The sequence below is a fragment of the Eptesicus fuscus genome, chromosome 18 (genome assembly GCF_027574615.1).
Source record: "Eptesicus fuscus isolate TK198812 chromosome 18, DD_ASM_mEF_20220401, whole genome shotgun sequence".
In the NCBI taxonomy this organism is placed as follows: Eukaryota; Metazoa; Chordata; class Mammalia; order Chiroptera; family Vespertilionidae; genus Eptesicus; species Eptesicus fuscus.
In genome coordinates this window covers 36,116,560-36,132,592 of record NC_072490.1, presented here as the reverse complement: position 1 = coordinate 36,132,592, position 16,033 = coordinate 36,116,560, and the positions used below count along the sequence as shown (strand labels likewise).

At 53.2% G+C, this 16,033-nt stretch overlaps 1 protein-coding gene across 1 annotated transcript in view; it reads left to right on the top strand.

Annotated features, from left to right (window-relative positions):
- Positions 1-200: 200 nt before the first annotated feature.
- SLC6A1 (solute carrier family 6 member 1) overlaps positions 201-16,033 on the top strand; it is a 43,977-nt gene continuing 28,144 nt past the window's right edge. The window contains exon 1 of the mRNA XM_008152073.3: positions 201-339. The gene's annotated coding sequence lies outside the window, so the exon portion shown is untranslated. The remainder of the gene's footprint in view (positions 340-16,033) is intronic.

Genomic DNA, 16,033 nt, shown 5'->3' with positions numbered 1-16,033 from the left:
GGGCGGCCGCAGCCGGGCCAGGGGAAAGGGGCTGCGGGGAGGTGGACGGGGTGGGGGCGGAGTGGCGGACCAAGCCCCGCCCCGGGTGGGCGGGCCCCTGCGCGGCGGCCCCGCCCCCTCCCCATTTCCCGCCCCGCCGCCGCGCTCCCCCACCCCCCGCTTCCCCGCGTTCCTCCGCCCGCCCTCGAAAGACCCAGCGAGCGGCGAGGTTGCGGGCAAGCTGCGCGGAGCCGAGGAGGCACGGATACGGGAGCGCAGCGCGGCCGGAGCCGGGAGCTCACCGGCGTGGCCGAGCTGCCAGCGCAGCGCCCGCCGCGGGCAGCGCAGCCCCGGCCGCAGGTAGGAACGGACGGCCGGCGTCGGGGCGCGGGGCGCAGAGACCTGGACGGCCGGGGGGGCCCCCGAGCCGCCGCCGCGGGCCCGACGGGGTGGGCGGACACCCGGAGATGCCAACCCCCGCACCTTGCCTCGGGCCACACGAACAAGCCAGGGCGCCGCTCTGCCCGTCGATGCACCCACTGGCCTTTCCCCCCCCCCCCGGGAGGCTCGGAGCGCCGCGGGGTGCGGGGCGGGGGGTGGGGGGGCCGGGCTCGCGGGCGAGTCACCGGAATCACATGCCTTTTTCCTGTACGGGCCCCGTGGACTCCCGGGCTGGCGTGGGACTATGCTGGAGCCGTCGAAGCGTCGCGTCCATTCCCTAGTGGGGGACCCGGGAGTGAATGCTTGGGGGACCGGGCGCCACTTTTCTGGCTCAGGGTCAGCTGCGTAGAGATAAATCCATGCCCCTCAGTTTTTTCTCCAAGGGCCAAGGAGGCCAGCAACTTGGGGATGGGACACCTCCTGCCAACCCCAGGGCAGCTCCAGCTCTCAAGAAATGCTGGCTAAAAAGCACACCACAGCCTGGGCTTGAGCGCGCACAAGCTCTGCTGCTCTCCGCACTCCTGTTCCCTGGGGGTGTGGGGTGAGGCGGCTGCACCCCAGGTTTAGAGAACTGTGTCCCCTTGCCACCGCGGGACTGCTCTAACCTTGCCTTGTGTCCTGGCGTTTCCTGCCTGGGGATGGGGGAGAAGAGGCGACTGCCTGCTGTGGTTACCCCTAGGCAAAGACCATCGGGTCTCCATGTACCCCACATCCCCACAGTGGCAACCACTGATGCCCTGTTACAGCTTGGCTTAATCTTCAGACAAGGAACTCAGACTTGCCAGCCCCCACTGAGGGTCTGAGCTAGTATTCTCCCAAAATAGATGTGAACCCTAATGAGAAAAATTGGATTTTAAAACACCAAATAACACCCCCATGTCTTCCCTAATGGGAAGCTGGGGCTTCAGCTTCCTCTGTTAGGAAGCTCAGCCTCATCCCCGCGAAGAACTGGGGGGAGGCACTGAATAAATGGCTTCTGAGCTTTGGTGACACCCTCAAAGTCAGAGACTGTCGGACTCCGTGAATAGACTTTGGAACTGACCTTCATTTTTCTGTGACACACAAGGTGGGTGCTTGGTCGGAGCGCAGGTGTTGGGTGCTAGGTATTGCCTCGCTCCTGTCTTAGGGAACTTCGGGGAAAATGTATTCATAATGGAGTCTGAAAAGACTACCCCAACTCCCAAATTCCAGAACAAAGGAGGTCAGTGGGACTAAGGCTTCTTGCACCCTCTGTCTCTCTCTTTGGAGCGAGGAGTGGGAGGGGCCTTTTCCCAGAGCAACCAGGGCAAAATGGCTGAGCCTCCTCTTAGCCTCAGAAATAAATTGTAAGGCAGGCAGCAAACAAAGGAAGCGCTCTCTCTCCGGCCCAGCACTGGCTCAGTAGCCAGCCCTTGAAGGACAAACAGTGAGTTCAGCGGGACACACGGCTTGGCTTGTCTGGTGGAGCATCCGGGGAGTGAGGCGATCCCTGAGAACCACACAGGAGAGGGGCAGCTGCTTTGGAGAGAAAGCAGGAACCCTCTTCTAATGTGTGACTCTCCATGCCGGGGCTGGAAGCCTGGTGAGAAGTAGGTCCCTCGGGAACTCCAGGTGGGGCTGGGAGAGGCTTCTAGAGGCCAAGGAGTAGGCAACTCAGAGGGTAATGACAAGGACAAAAAACCAAGTCCATCCAAGCCGAAAGAAGCACACCAGCTCTGTTGCTCCCCGGATTGCACATGCCTGGCAGCCAGGAGCTCCAGGGCTATGAATTTGTTTACGTGTGGCCCAGCACACAGCTGGCACTCAATACGTGTCTTATTCTAGCCAGCATGGATGGAAGGTGATGACAGCCCTAGCATGGACCTGCCTATCATATATTCTAGTGTCATGGGGCCAGGAAGGCTATAAAAAGGTAGCTTCTGAGACCACAACCAGGAATGAGCCCTGGATGGGTTGGCTTTGAGCTGAGGTGCTGCCATTTTCCGGCCAGGTGACCTTGAGTAAGTTCTCGTCCCTGCTGAAAGGAAGAAATGGAGTATTGAAAGCTCCCAATGTGCCCAGCTTGTAATTCCTGCAATAGCCTTGTGCAGCAGGTACAGTTCTAATCCTCCAATGCAGAGGTGAGGAAACTGCAGTTCAGAGAGGGGAAGTGACGTGCCCAAGGTCACACAGCTAGAAGGAGGAGGGGCGGGGATGTGAACTCTGCTCTTCTCATTTCCCGGCCAACACTTGCCTCACTGCTGAGTTTCTAGGCCTAGGTTTTCACCTCCCTAAAGTGATGTGGTTAGGGGATGGTCGGGATTCGATGATTGACAGTGAGGCCCCTTAGGCCTGCCATCAAGCTGCTCCTCTACCTTCCTGGCTTATGCTAAGAGCGACATTAAATGAAGCATAAGTGGCAGGCAGCTTCTCACCATCTCATAAAGACACTTCCTAACAGTGGAGATAGAGATTACCCAAACCACTTGGAATTTGGACACATCTTATCCCCCCTCTGTGGCTCGTGTATGCAGCACACGCTGAGTGTCAACCCCTATCTGTTAAGCCTTGCTTGCCGCCGTTAGCGCCCCATATCCCGACATACATCCCCTTTGTCCTTGGGAGCAGGTGGGATGCCCAAGCCTGTCCCTGTCACCCCGCCCGAGGTGTGCCCAGCTTCAGGCCTGTCTTTGCCTGCATCAGAACTGCCCCTTCAATCCACCCCAGCTTCTCTGTGCCCAGAGAAGGGTAGGCAGAACACAGCCATTGGCACAATGAAATCAACCTTGAATTGACTCCAGTTGCAAAGAGCAGCCTTCTCGGGAAGGAGATCGATCATCAGACGTTTGTCCACTGCCCCGCAGCATTCCTCGGCTCTCGCTCCTCACAGGGGCCCCGTGTCCGCAGCCTTTTTTGTCACCTTTCCCTCATTCTCTGAAGGTCACTGGGAGCTGGAGGGGAAACAGTGGTATTTGAGAGGGGAAAAGGGTAGGAGGCCAGATAATGGACCCAAAAATAAGGCTTTCCAGGAAATGTGCTCCAGCATGTTCCCTCGGAGCTCACCCGGAGCCCTCAGGAGGAGGGGAGGGGGACGTGGGAGTGAGTGGGAAGCCAGCTAACAGCAGAGACAAGGGTTGCCTGGCATAGAGGGTAGGTGTGAATGCAAGCTGTGATGTTTCAGCGCAGGCTCGGGATTCAATCATAAACAAGAAAAAAATCCCACTCAATATTTTTCCAATGACAATATCATAGATGACAATAATAACTAACAGTTGGTGATCTGCCAAGGGATGTGCTGTGTACTTTACTTATATTATTGCGTTTAATTTTGACAAAACCCTATGAGGCACGTAGTAGAATTGCCCCTGTACAGATGAAGAAACAGACAAGAGGGAGGTTAGGGTGCTTACTGCAGCCTCACTGGGCTTCTAAATGGCCCTGGAGCCCCAACTCACCTACCACATAAAAGCCCCTGGTTTTGTCACTTAGCACGGACCTCAACTCCCCATTCAAGGAGCGGCACAGTTAGCAAGCATTTCCCCGTTCCTTTTCAGTGGAGTTTTCCCACAGCTCTGAGAGGCTGATGGCTTGACAGCCACTGATTAATAACTGGGGAAGGTGAGGCCCAGACATGATGGATTTGTGCCCAGCATCCGTCAGCTGCTGAGTTGCAGAACTGGAATTCGCACTCAGGTGCCCAGCCTATTACAACATATTTGTAACCTAAACTTTAAATTCATTTAAAGCTGGTGTTGACATTGTGCACCCCGCCATCTTTCCTTCATTCTTAGGTGTCCCCCAATTTGTCATCAGCTTCTCGCTGCTCTGGAAGCCAGAGAACGGCCGACAAAGCCATCAGCTCTGTTTACCGTGATCAGACATGACACGAAAGTGGCATCCGATTTGATGCAGGCTGCCTGCAGCGAATGGCCTTCTATTTTTACATTTCTCACAAATTGGAAATTACAAGGAGGCCAGGTCTTGCAGAACGATTGGCTGTGGTGCTCTGAAAGCAGGGGATGTGTGGCTAGGTGGAACGAGCCACATTCAGGGTCCAAGGGCCCTCTTGGGCTTGACTCTTGGCAAAAGGGGCCCCCAGCTCCCAGGGCCAGATGGGATCCTGGCACACAGGCCAGGCTGGAGGATGCTGCCTCGGACAGTGACCTGCAGCTCTGCCCACCTGTCCAGTGCATAGTGTCTGCAAGATCAGTGTCACATGCCAGCTCTTGAGATAACTGAGCTCTGGCCAGAGGGACATTCAAAGTCAAAGATGCCCCGAAAGACATTGATAGCAGGTAGCTTTCCTGGCCTTATTGTTTGGTAAGGAGGTTCTGTGCAGGGAGAGGGCAGCATCCACAAGGAAGTGAGCAGTAATATTAGGTATCAGTATTGCCATTTGCTGGCACTTAGTGCTTGTAACAATAATAGTGGCCCAGCGCACATTGAAAGAAAATTAATCAGAAGGTGGCCAGTGGGGCGAGACTGGGCGAGAGGGGCCAGACACGCCCTGGAGCCAACCTCCCACGGTCCCTCCCTGGCTAGCTGCACCTGGGGCGGCGCTGTGGCTCAGAGGGCATCTGTGGTCACCACAGCTCGGCAGTAAAGCAGATTCAGGGCCTACCATGTCCCAGCAACAACATAACCCGTGCCCGGCTGAAGGTGGAATCTCACTCCCTCCTCTCTGGTTCCGGGGTGCGTCACCCAAGAACCGCTGCTGCCAAGTCACCGCAGCTCGGCAGCTCCTGTGTTGAGTGTCTGCCCCCTGGTGGTCAGTGCACGTCATACCTACCAGATGGTTGGATGGTCGGACAGTTGCCTAGCCTTTTACTAGTATATATACACTAGGGGCCCAGTGCATGAATTCGTGCACCTTGGAAGGAACTGTGGGCCGCGAGGCTGCGGTGGGCACAGGAGCGGGTCTCAGCCCATCCTTCGCCCCCACCCGGCCCCTTCCACCGGCCCCCTGACCCCCTGTCTGCTGGCAGCCCTGCTCCAGACGCTGCTACTCCCATGTGCAGACAGTGCCAGCCCCACTCGCACCCGCTGATGGCGTGGTGCTATTGGGGCCGACGCCAGCAGTGGGTGTGAGTGGGACCAGCACTGGCAGCAGGTGCAGCGGGGCCAGCTCCAGCAGCGGGTGCGAGCGGTGGCTGCCGTCCCTGATTGCCCCTCAGGAGCAGGGGAAGATGGAGAAGCCTTAGGGGCGGTTTGGGCCAGCAGCCACCGCTCGCACCCGCTGACGGTGGCAGCGGTTGCAAGCAGTGACTTCGTGCCTGCAGTGGATGTGAGAGGGGCCGCGCCAGCAGCAGGTACGAGCACCGGGTGGGACCGTGGCACGCAGGAGCAAAGAATTTTCAGTAACCACCAGGGGCTCGCCCTGATGACAGCGACCGGCGCCCCGCCTTGGTCTGGCACCCCCGCTCACCTGCTCCACCATCCCGCCGTGGCCAACGCCCGCCATGTTCCACGCATGCCCCCTGGTGGTCAGCACATGTCATAGCGACTGGTTGTTCGGTTGTTCTGCCGTTTGGTCTATTTGCATATTAGGGTTTTATATATAGAGATAGGTTCCTGGACATTAGTGTGCCACCGGAAACAAAAAAAAAAAGCTCTTGTAGTTGTTCTTTTTTTTTTTTTTTGATCCTGTGTGAAGTATTCTAGGGGAAGAAAATATGGTACTTGATATCCTGGAGCAGAATCTTCTCTCAAATAAAAATATACATTTTTTTTAAAAGCTAGTTTTCTCATAAAGCTCAAATCAGAATGACCTTGACTCAAATAAGGCTCTTTGCACACTGCCTGAGTAAATGCACACTTAACATTTATGTAGAATTCTATTGAGTGCGTTCTCCATTGAAGCGTGGAACGATCCTGGGAGCTCCAAGTGAAAATAATGTTGTTATTACCGTTATCTCCATCTTTTGGATGGGGAAACTGAGACTCAGGAAGCCCTGGACACTGTTACCACAGACCTCTGGTTTCCAGCTGATAGGAAGCACCTTTACAAAACCCAGATCCAGATTCACCAGGCAGCCCCTGGAGGAGGTACCCCCTTGAGAAGGTGCCCAGACAAGCCCAGATCTATAGGAGGCAGAGCACAAAGTGCACAGGATGGAGACTGCAGAGTAGTGTGGGGAGACACAGCCATGAGGTTTAGGAGAAAAGAGTTATGGCATCTTACCTGAGCTCTGGCCGGAGGCTAACACGTCCTCGGCCACACCCAGAGTTTGGGGTCTGAAGTGTACTCATTTGGTCAGGGAGCCCCCAGTGGTGGCAGGACGTGGGGGGCAAGGAAGGGATGACTTCCTCAGACACACATGTGAGTGCACAAGTGTGCTTATCTAGATGTGTTTGGGTGAAAATGAACGCTAGGGACCCCGCAAGATCGTCTAGAACTGGTTCTCAACCTTCCTAATGCCGCGACCCTTTAACACAGTTCCTCATGTTGTGGTGACCCCCAACCATAAAATTATTTTCGTTGCTACTTCATAGCTGTAATTTTGCTACTGTTAATGAATCGTAATGTAAATATCTGTGTTTTCCGATGGTCTTAGGATCTACAGCAGCGGTTCTCAAGTTGACCCACAGGTTGACCCACAGCGATGCGACCCACAGGTTGAGAACCGCTAGCAGGGTTGCCTAAGACCATCGGAAAACACAGATATTTACATTACGATTCATTAACAGTAGCAAAATTACAGTTATGAAGTAGCAACGAAAATAATTTTTATGGTTGGGGGTCACCACAACATGAGGAACTGTGTTAAAGGGTCGCGGCATTAGGAAGGTTGAGAACCACTGGTCTAGAAGGATCCAAGGGCCTTGATAACCAGGAAGGTGTGGGGAAGTGTTCAGACATGCGCCTCAGAACATTTGGGACCCCCCCACCACCACCACCATGCCAAGGAATGGGCTGTGTGGTGCTGAGCCCTGCCCAGATGAGAGGATAGGGAAGGGAAGAAATATGGAATGGAAACCACTCAGCCTGGCAATGATTGCACCTTCCCCTTGGCCTTGAAATGCTACCCATGCTGAAGATTGTGAAATATCACAAATTCTAGGAGCTTACTTCTGGGGTGATGAGGGAGGCAGGGACACCCGAGGGTTTGATGTGTCTGTGTGGCCAGCCTGGCCCTGGCCACCAACTATGGAGAGCCTCCTGGGCACCTGTCCTGGGCTGCCTGAGGCTGGTGAGAACGATGCTAGGGAACAGGTGCTACTGTCCCCATCAGCAGGAGGACCACCCTGAGGCCAAGGAGGTGGAACTGCGAGCTCCGAGGTGCCCAGCAGACTGAACAAAGGCCACTGGCTCCCCAGGCTCTGTGTGTGCTCCGTCCTGTGCTGCAGCCTGAACCCCTTTGCTCCCATGTCGGATGTTTCTCCGGAGCTTGAGGTCAAGGACCCACCTATGATTAACAAACAGAGGTGGGCTTGTGGATGGGGAAGAAGGAGGCTTATTGAAGAGGATTCTGTGAAGATGGAATTTAAATGCATGTCTTACATGTACACCTTTAACAGGCTGGTTCAGCATGGTGACCCCAAATAATCAGATACATACAAACGCCAGTTTTGAGTTCTGATTGTGAGCCAGGCACTGAGCGGAGCACTTTATTTATTATTTATTTTAATCTTCACCAAGAACATGCTTCCATTGACTTTAGAGAGAGCGGAAAGGAGAGGGAGGGAGGGGGGAGTGAAAAGGGGAGAGAGAAAGAGAGAGAGACCTCAGGGTGAGGGAGAAACATTGATCAGTTGCCTCCCACATGCACCCCAACTAAGGATCGAATCTGAAACCTGGGTATGTGCCCTGACCGGGAACCGAACCTGCCACCTTTTGGTGCACAGGGTGATGCTCCAGCTGAGCCACACCAGCCAGGACCTGAGTGGGGCACTTCACAAGCCGTGTAACGGGATCCTCAGCAAGGAAACAGGCCCACTGAGCTCGTGCGGTTGTTTCATGTGGCGGAGCTGGGACACACATCCGGGTCTGCGGGACCCCAAGGCCTGGGCTTGCAGACCCAAGAAGGAAGCGGAGAGCAGCCCCCAGTCTGATGGCCTCAAGCCCGCTGGGGACCGTGGGCAGGGTCCTTCCCTTCTCTGGACTTGGCGTTCTCTGTCCATAAAGCCAAGAGGTTTGGACTGGATAGGACGATGGGCTGCTCCCGGTGCCCAGGCGAGGAAGGGAGGCCGCACACCCCACTTCCTCTTCCATTTCCCCCGTAATAGCCTCCTGAGACTAATGACTGGGGAAGCTAAGAGCCCTTTCTCCAATGGCAGTGAATGCCAGTAATGACAGAGCAGATGTGGCACTGTTAATTATGTCATGGGTATTACGTGAGAATGCCAGCCCAGAAGAGTTAAATAGCACTGCTGGGCTGCCATGGCTGTGCCTATAAGCTGTGCCATCACCCCGGGCCAAGGCAGAGCCACCTCCTCCCTGACCTTGGAGCCAGACAAGAGTCACAAAGCCTCCTTCACGTCTGCCTTGTTCCCAGCACAGAGTCTGCAGCGGCTCCTTGGAGCTGGAGACACAAATGGCTACTCTGGGAGATTTTCTTAGAGACCTCTGCGGGGGATCTAGACAAGTTACCTTCAGGAACAGATGTGGGCAAACAACTGGACCAAATAAAACTTTGAGCTCTTACTGGGTACCAGGCCCTACTGTAAATCAGGTAAACCAGGTGGTGTTTCTGCTTCAAAGAGCTACTCCCCGTCAAAGCCGTAAATTTCCTCGGAGTGGGAATGCTATGTTTCTGTGTCTCCAGTGGCCAGCATAGTAGAGGACACATAGTAGGTACTTAAGTGAGAGCCAGAGGCCACCCAGGTGGGAGCCAGAACAAGATCAGCCGTGGACTGAATGGGGCAGAGGGACAGGGTAGGGGACTGACTCTCTTCTCTAGGCACCACCAATCCGGCCTTCCTGGGTGGCCAGGCAACCATGGACAACCCCCTTACCCTTTCTGAGCCTCGGTTTGCACATCTGCAAATTGGGTAGAGTGAGAGCTGTGATGACTGCAAGAAAAACCATGTCTCCTAACCAGCTGCAGCCCTGAACGTGGTGGGTCACCAGAGATTGCATAGCGTCTGAACAGGGACTTTACGGAGGCACGTCGGCCGAAGGAGAGAATGCAGTCACCAAAGGCAGCTGCTGGTTCTTCCTGTGGACTTGAAATGTCCCTAAACCTACAACCCCTCTCCAGTAGCTCTGGTTCTCTCCCCCTTCCCCACACACACACACTTCCTGGACCTCAAAAGCTATTTCTCAGGTTTTTCTCGGCCAGAGAAAGCCACAAAACCCACCCATTTCAGACACCTCTGCATTTTAGATGGGTAAACCGAGGCCCAGAGAGAAGTCCTAGGCCCACAGGTACCATGACCCATGGCTTCTAACCCCTAACCCGGTGCTCTTCCCCCTGCTCCAAGCCAGCCCAGCTCCGCTGTTGAGAAATTATTAAATAGAGTTGGTGGAAGGACTCTGGTTGCTGTGGCAACGGAGCCTGTGTCCTCGGGAGATAATGGCGTTGTGCAAGGCAGAGTGATGTGTGTTGAATGCTGATTCGGGAGCTGCTGGAGCGAGCGAGAAAGCGGAGGGGACTGTGTCTCGGATTTGAGATTCCCCATAAAGGATGCTCAGGGCGAGTGGGGCTGGGGGCAGGTGTGAGGGAACATGCTTTGTCTAGTTCCATCCTTCCTATGACCTTGGCAGAAAGGGACCCATCACCTTCACTCCTTCATGGAGGCACAAAGTGCGGTGAAGAGAGGTGAAGTGGCTCTTCCCCCAGGTCACACAAGCAGGCCAAAGGTGCAGCTGGGATTTTTTTTTTTAATATATTTTATTGATTTTTTACAGAGAGGAAGAGAGAGGGATAGAGAGTTAGAAACATCGATGAGAGAGAAACATCGATCAGCTGCCTCTTGCACACCCCCCACCGGGGATGTGCCCGCAACCAAGGTACATGCCCTTGACCAGAATCGAACCTGGGACCCTTGAGTCCGCAGGCCAATGCTCTATCCACTGAGCCAAACCGGTTTTGGCTGCAGCTGGGATTTAAACCCCAAACTACTGCCTGGGGTTGGGGAGGGAAAGGCTGGAAAGGGACTCTGTGACAGGGAGAGCAGTGGGTGGCGTAAGGACCCAGAAGGGGAACAGCTCTGAGCCTTGCAGTAAGAGCACCCAGGCCTCGCTCAGGCTCTTAAGGAGAGTGCTCGTGGAGACCTGATGGCCAGGAGCAACAATTCCAGCACAAGAGGAAGGGGGAAACAGTGTAGCCAGGTAGTGCCAAACCTCAGCTTTGGTGCCAAAGTCAAAGCCCTTCCTCCCACTCCCTCGCTGTGTGACCCTGGGCAAGTCACTTCACCTCTCTGAGCCTCAGTGTCCTCATCTGCCAAATGGAGATAAGAACAGACCAAGTTGGTTGTTGTGAGACCAACTAAGGTAAGGTAGGCAGAGCATCAAGCCCCACGTTTGGGCATAGCTCAATCACTGGTCGCTGTTATTATTACCCAGAGAGGAGAGGCTAGGAGAAGGGTCCAGCTCGTCTGCTCTCAACCATGCATTGCTTCTGATTTGTGGGGTTGGAAGATGGCTAAAGTCAGTAAAAGAATGATAAGGAACAGGCTCTTCATCCCAGGCTGGTGACTATCAGAATGAACAGCTCCCCGTCACCAAAAATATGCACAAATATTTTGCATTTGGAAAATATGATTGATGCACCTCCCTACAAATGCACTGTCCTTAAAAGCCTATGTGTAAACCACACTAGGGGAAATTGTGTTTTCTCTGCTGGTTATCTAAATGACTCCACGCTGCAAACCCTTTGGAAAATAAACACTCTCACCCACACTCTTCATTTCTCTCTCCTGCACAAATGGCTCAAATATTTACTCCCCTAATCAGGGATTGGAGAGCACGGGGTTAACACCCTGAGAAACCCCAAGTTCATCATTTGCATGCTGGCACAGATGTAATACGAGCTGGCAGACAACCCCATTCCATTTTGGAAGCAGAAAGAGGGTGCTGGGCTCAAGCATTTGGCTGTTTCAGTGAGAGCAACAGTGAGAGCTGGGGTCCTGATTACTTGGAGGAAAGCAACCATTTTTGCTTGTTTCCACAAACCTGTCTGGGCCAGTCCACCCCCAGAGATAGCAACCTGTTTCTGTATTCCCGGAGAGGGAGGGCCATCGGTCCACTGCCCACCCTGGGGCTGGATGACAGGTACGGGCGAAGCAATGAGCCTGAGACCTCGGATTCCGATGGGTCCATCCGGTGCAGGCAGGCGAGGGGTCGGGGGACAAAGAAGACAGTTGACATTTAACCAGGATTTGGATGGATGTGCTAATTACAGAATAGGTACACATGTCCACTTTGGGAATTACGTTTAATGAACAATTTGCTCTGAGAATTTGCTTTGGTCAGCATCTCCCAGTAGCTCCCACCATTCCCTTGCATTGATTGCCTTACAGGTTAAGATAATGATGACATTCTAACCAGGACTTTTTCCCACAGCCATAAAAAAACAAATAATACTAGACCTAATCAGGTGACTTATATCTGCCAGGTCCCAAGCATTGACTATGTACCAGGCCCTCTACTAACCATTACGTATTCTCCCATTTAATCCTCACAGCCGCCCTAAAGTAGATATCATCACCTTTGTCTCAGAGAGGTTGGTGACCAGCCTTCAGTCACACAGCACCTGGGCTGAGACTCAGAACCATGTTTTCTTTCCCTCAGGCCAGTGCCTTTAACCACTGCCTTGTTCTGCCTGCCCCTGGCATGACTCATGACAAATAAGACTCTGAATACCCCTTGAATTTGTTTATTGTGCATGGAACTTAAGAATATTTGCTCAGTAAAAATCCCATTTTCCCAAATGGGTAGTTTATTCATGCTACGTGGGATGTTTCACTTTACAAAGAAGGAGGGATTCATACTATAAAGATTCTGTTGGAAAGCAAAGTGAATGAAGCAAGAACAGATGCATTGGCTGAGGTGAGCATCCATTCAAGTCTTTTAAAAAGAAAATCAGCTTTCTCTTTTGGGAAATAATTGAGACCCTGGAATCTGACCCTTAATCGACTGAAAATACACGCCCTCTTTATTCTTGCAAACGATCCTAAAGCAGTTCTCTCCACTTTTTTTTTTTAAATCCAACCGAGTTTACATTAAGATAACAGTAGGGTGTGTTGTTTCCCAAATATAAAATTATGATACTGAGTGTGATTTTGAAAACATCACCCCCCACCAAGATTTTTGCGTATCCCCTAGGGAAGGGTCCACACTAACCTGGTCCTTCTTCTACCATTTAGAGAGCGCTCTGGAGTGGCTAGATTGCGCCGTGTGTATTAAGACTGCAAACTCAACGACCACTGAGGGCCAGGCAGGTCAGAGAAATGAGTGAAGAGGTCAGGGACAGGATGACAGTCATGGTGGGACTTGCAGTAAATTGGAAAACACGTACCCACAAAGCATGGAAATTCAAATTTTAAAATTCTAGGCTGATACCACTCAACCGAACACACGTGCGGGACCCACGTGGCCTGAAGGCCACTAGTTTGAGATCCCTGGTAGTTCCTACTGTAACTTTGTGTGATCTTGGTCCCGACAGCTTATCTTTTGGGGCTTCAGGGTGTTCACCTCTAGAATGGGGCTGATAAAGCCGGCAGAGTGTTGAGAGGAGGAAATGGAGTCCAGGTGTGGACGCTTGGTGAGGAGCTGTGGAGAGGTGAAGGGCCACCGTCATCGAAGTGCCATCTGTGGCACGGAGTCCGCTTTCCCCGGGGGCTGTGTGTCTGTGTGTGATTTATTAGAGATCGCCATTTAGTTCAGCCAGACGCTGCAGCATTACGTTTTTTCTTTTTCCCAAATCTGAGATCTTAATGGGCCTTTTATCCCAATGCCCTTCAGAGCCTTTCAATATCCTGAACGAGAGAGATCTATTATTTAACCCCCTGGTTTTCTTACAAGTGTTTCGTAAAAGGCAAAAATTGCCTGGTGGTCATCAGGTCATTTTTGTTTTCTGATCTGAATTAATCCTTTCTGGCCTGTTGAGCCCAGGGCCTTTTCAGAGGCATCCCCTAGGATGGAAATGCTCAAGAATTCCCCACACAGGGCAAAGGAAGGTGGGAAGAAAGAAGCAACCTGGAACAGGACCGTGAGGGCCCGGAGACTGAGAACCTACGGCTCCCATTGTGCCTGGCTCAGGGAATGTTCTCACTTAGGGCCTCGGGCCCTCCTTGGAAGGCCGAGACTGATGGGCGGCCCCCTGAAGTCCCGCTGGAACCAACTGAAGGAAGTCAGTGGGGAGGACCTTCAACCTGGGTTTCAGTTTCAGCTCCTCAACTACTTGTGACCTTGGGCTCTTCCAACTACAGGTTTCTTACTGCTAAATGTAGACTCCCTCCCTCCTGGGGGTCTCCCAAAGGTTCACTGAGATCACAGAGGACCCTTGTTCCTCCTGTGCCCTTTCCCCTGTCACCGCTACTGTCTTCCTCTCTCTTCTCTTCACACTCTTTTTCCCCTCCTCCTTCACACTCTTTTCCCCCTCCTCTCTCTCTCACTGCTCCCCACTCCTCAGCATCCACGTAAGGGCTCTGATCCCCTCCCTCCAGCTGCACCCCCACAGGAACTGGTAGCTGGAGCTCTCCTCACGGGAATCAATCAAGAGCCCACTCGCAGAGTGTGGGCATCTCTTCACAGTCCTGTGACCTTGAGGTGGTACCTGGAACCGGTCTGTGGAGGGAGCATTCACACCAGAGAAGTCAGCAGCCACCCCAAATCCGGCCTTTTGTTTGCCTTCATGAGAGCTCCTCATTCAACACTTGCCAGCCCAGCACTGCTTTGGAGATGGTGCCTCCTTCTCCAGGACAGCCATTTCTTGAGGACTCGTAATAACAACGTCGCTGGCCCAGAGTGGGCATTCAGGAGAGCATGTTCGTGTCTCGCACTGAGCTGCTGGGGGAAGCAGAAGCAGTTGAAGACCCAGCTGCTATTCGTACAGAGGAGACCGTGTAGGTGGGGAGATAGGACAGAAGGATTAGTTTGCTATGAGTCAGGAGAGAAGCCAAGTTGTATAGAGTGACCAGGCCTTCCCCATTGCCCCCACCATGGTCCCAGCTCAGGCCCTATGCTCCCACTCCCTCCCACTTACCCACACAGTTGCCAGGCTCTTGCCAAATCACCATCCAAGGAAATCTCCCCACCTACAAGGTTCCAGTGGCCCCCGGCTCCCCCAATACTCACATCGGGGAAGGGGCAATAGAAGCATGGGCTTTGGAATCAAGCTGCTGCCTCCTGGACCTGGAACCTGGGCAAATTGCTTTATTTCTTGAGCCCCATTTTCCACATCTGTGCAGTGGAGTTTTGTGAGAGTTAAATGCGATCAACCATGGATGCACTACACATAATAATCACTTAATAAATGACCCGTATGATCATTGTTCTATTACAGGATACAGCACCTGCCCCCTTTCCTGCATTCAAAGCCTTTTACTGCTACCGGCCATCTCCCCAGCCATGATCCCTAAATCACCCCAGATTCAAGCTAGGCACCTCACCATCTCAAATTACAGGATGCATTTTGCCCTGTTCTCTCTGCCTGGAATGGACCAGAAGCAGTTAGTCAAGGATTCCAGTCCTGCTTCGGTAGCTGTGATTATAAAAAAACTAGAGGCCCGATGCATGAAGATTCGTGCAAGAATGGGCCTTCCTTCCCCTGGCTGCTGGCACCACCTTCCCTCGGGCTGGAGCTGCCTTTTCGCTCCAGCCCGGATCCGCCTTTCCACCTTCCCATGCTGCCCAGAGGCCTGGAGCAGCTGGGGCAGTGCAGAATGCCAGCCCCGCCTCTGGCCGCTTGGTGCCTGCCTATGCAAGTTAACCCACCATCTTTGTTGGGTTAATTTGCATACTCACTCCTGATTGGCTGGTGGGCATCATGAAGGTATGGTCAATTTGTATCTTACTCTTTTATTAGTGTAGATGTCTCTCTTCTGTTCCCTTTCCACCAGCCCAAATGCTATCCTCTCCCAGGTGTTTGCCTAAACCCAGCCCCCCTTGACAGGGTGCCATCCCTCCTTCTTAGGGCTGCAGAACTTACCATGTGGACGTTGGTTTCATGGCCCATCTACCAGCTGTCCTGAGAGCTCATATCTCCCTGCACCCAGCGTGGGCCCTGGCTCCCTGGAGGTGCACAGTCAATGCGGATTGGATTGGACTGAAAATTGCCATGACAAAGCAAGGTGCTCAGTCAGACATTTCAGACAATTAAGAGCCTGAACAGATGTTTGCAAACCACTGATTGTGTGAGCGAGACAAGCAGGATGAGATGAGAATGAGGTTGGAAGACAGAAGACGGCACTAGAAGTCAGAGTCCAACTCTTCTCCTTGCACATGGGAGGAAACCAAGGCACAGAGAGGGAAAGGGACTGGCTCAAGATCGCACAGCTAGCTTAAGCATTGATCGAGGAATTCAAACTGTGTCTGCACTTTCTCCTTTCCCATCAGTCCCTGGAAAGGCCCTCTCTCTGCAGATGGGTCCTAAGGCCACACCTCTGGGCTGCTGCAAGTGCAGGCAATGTTTGCAGATGGAGCAGAGCTGGGCCTCCCAGAGGGGATTGCCACCCCTTGGAGCTGGCTGCCTCCTGGGAGACTCTAATT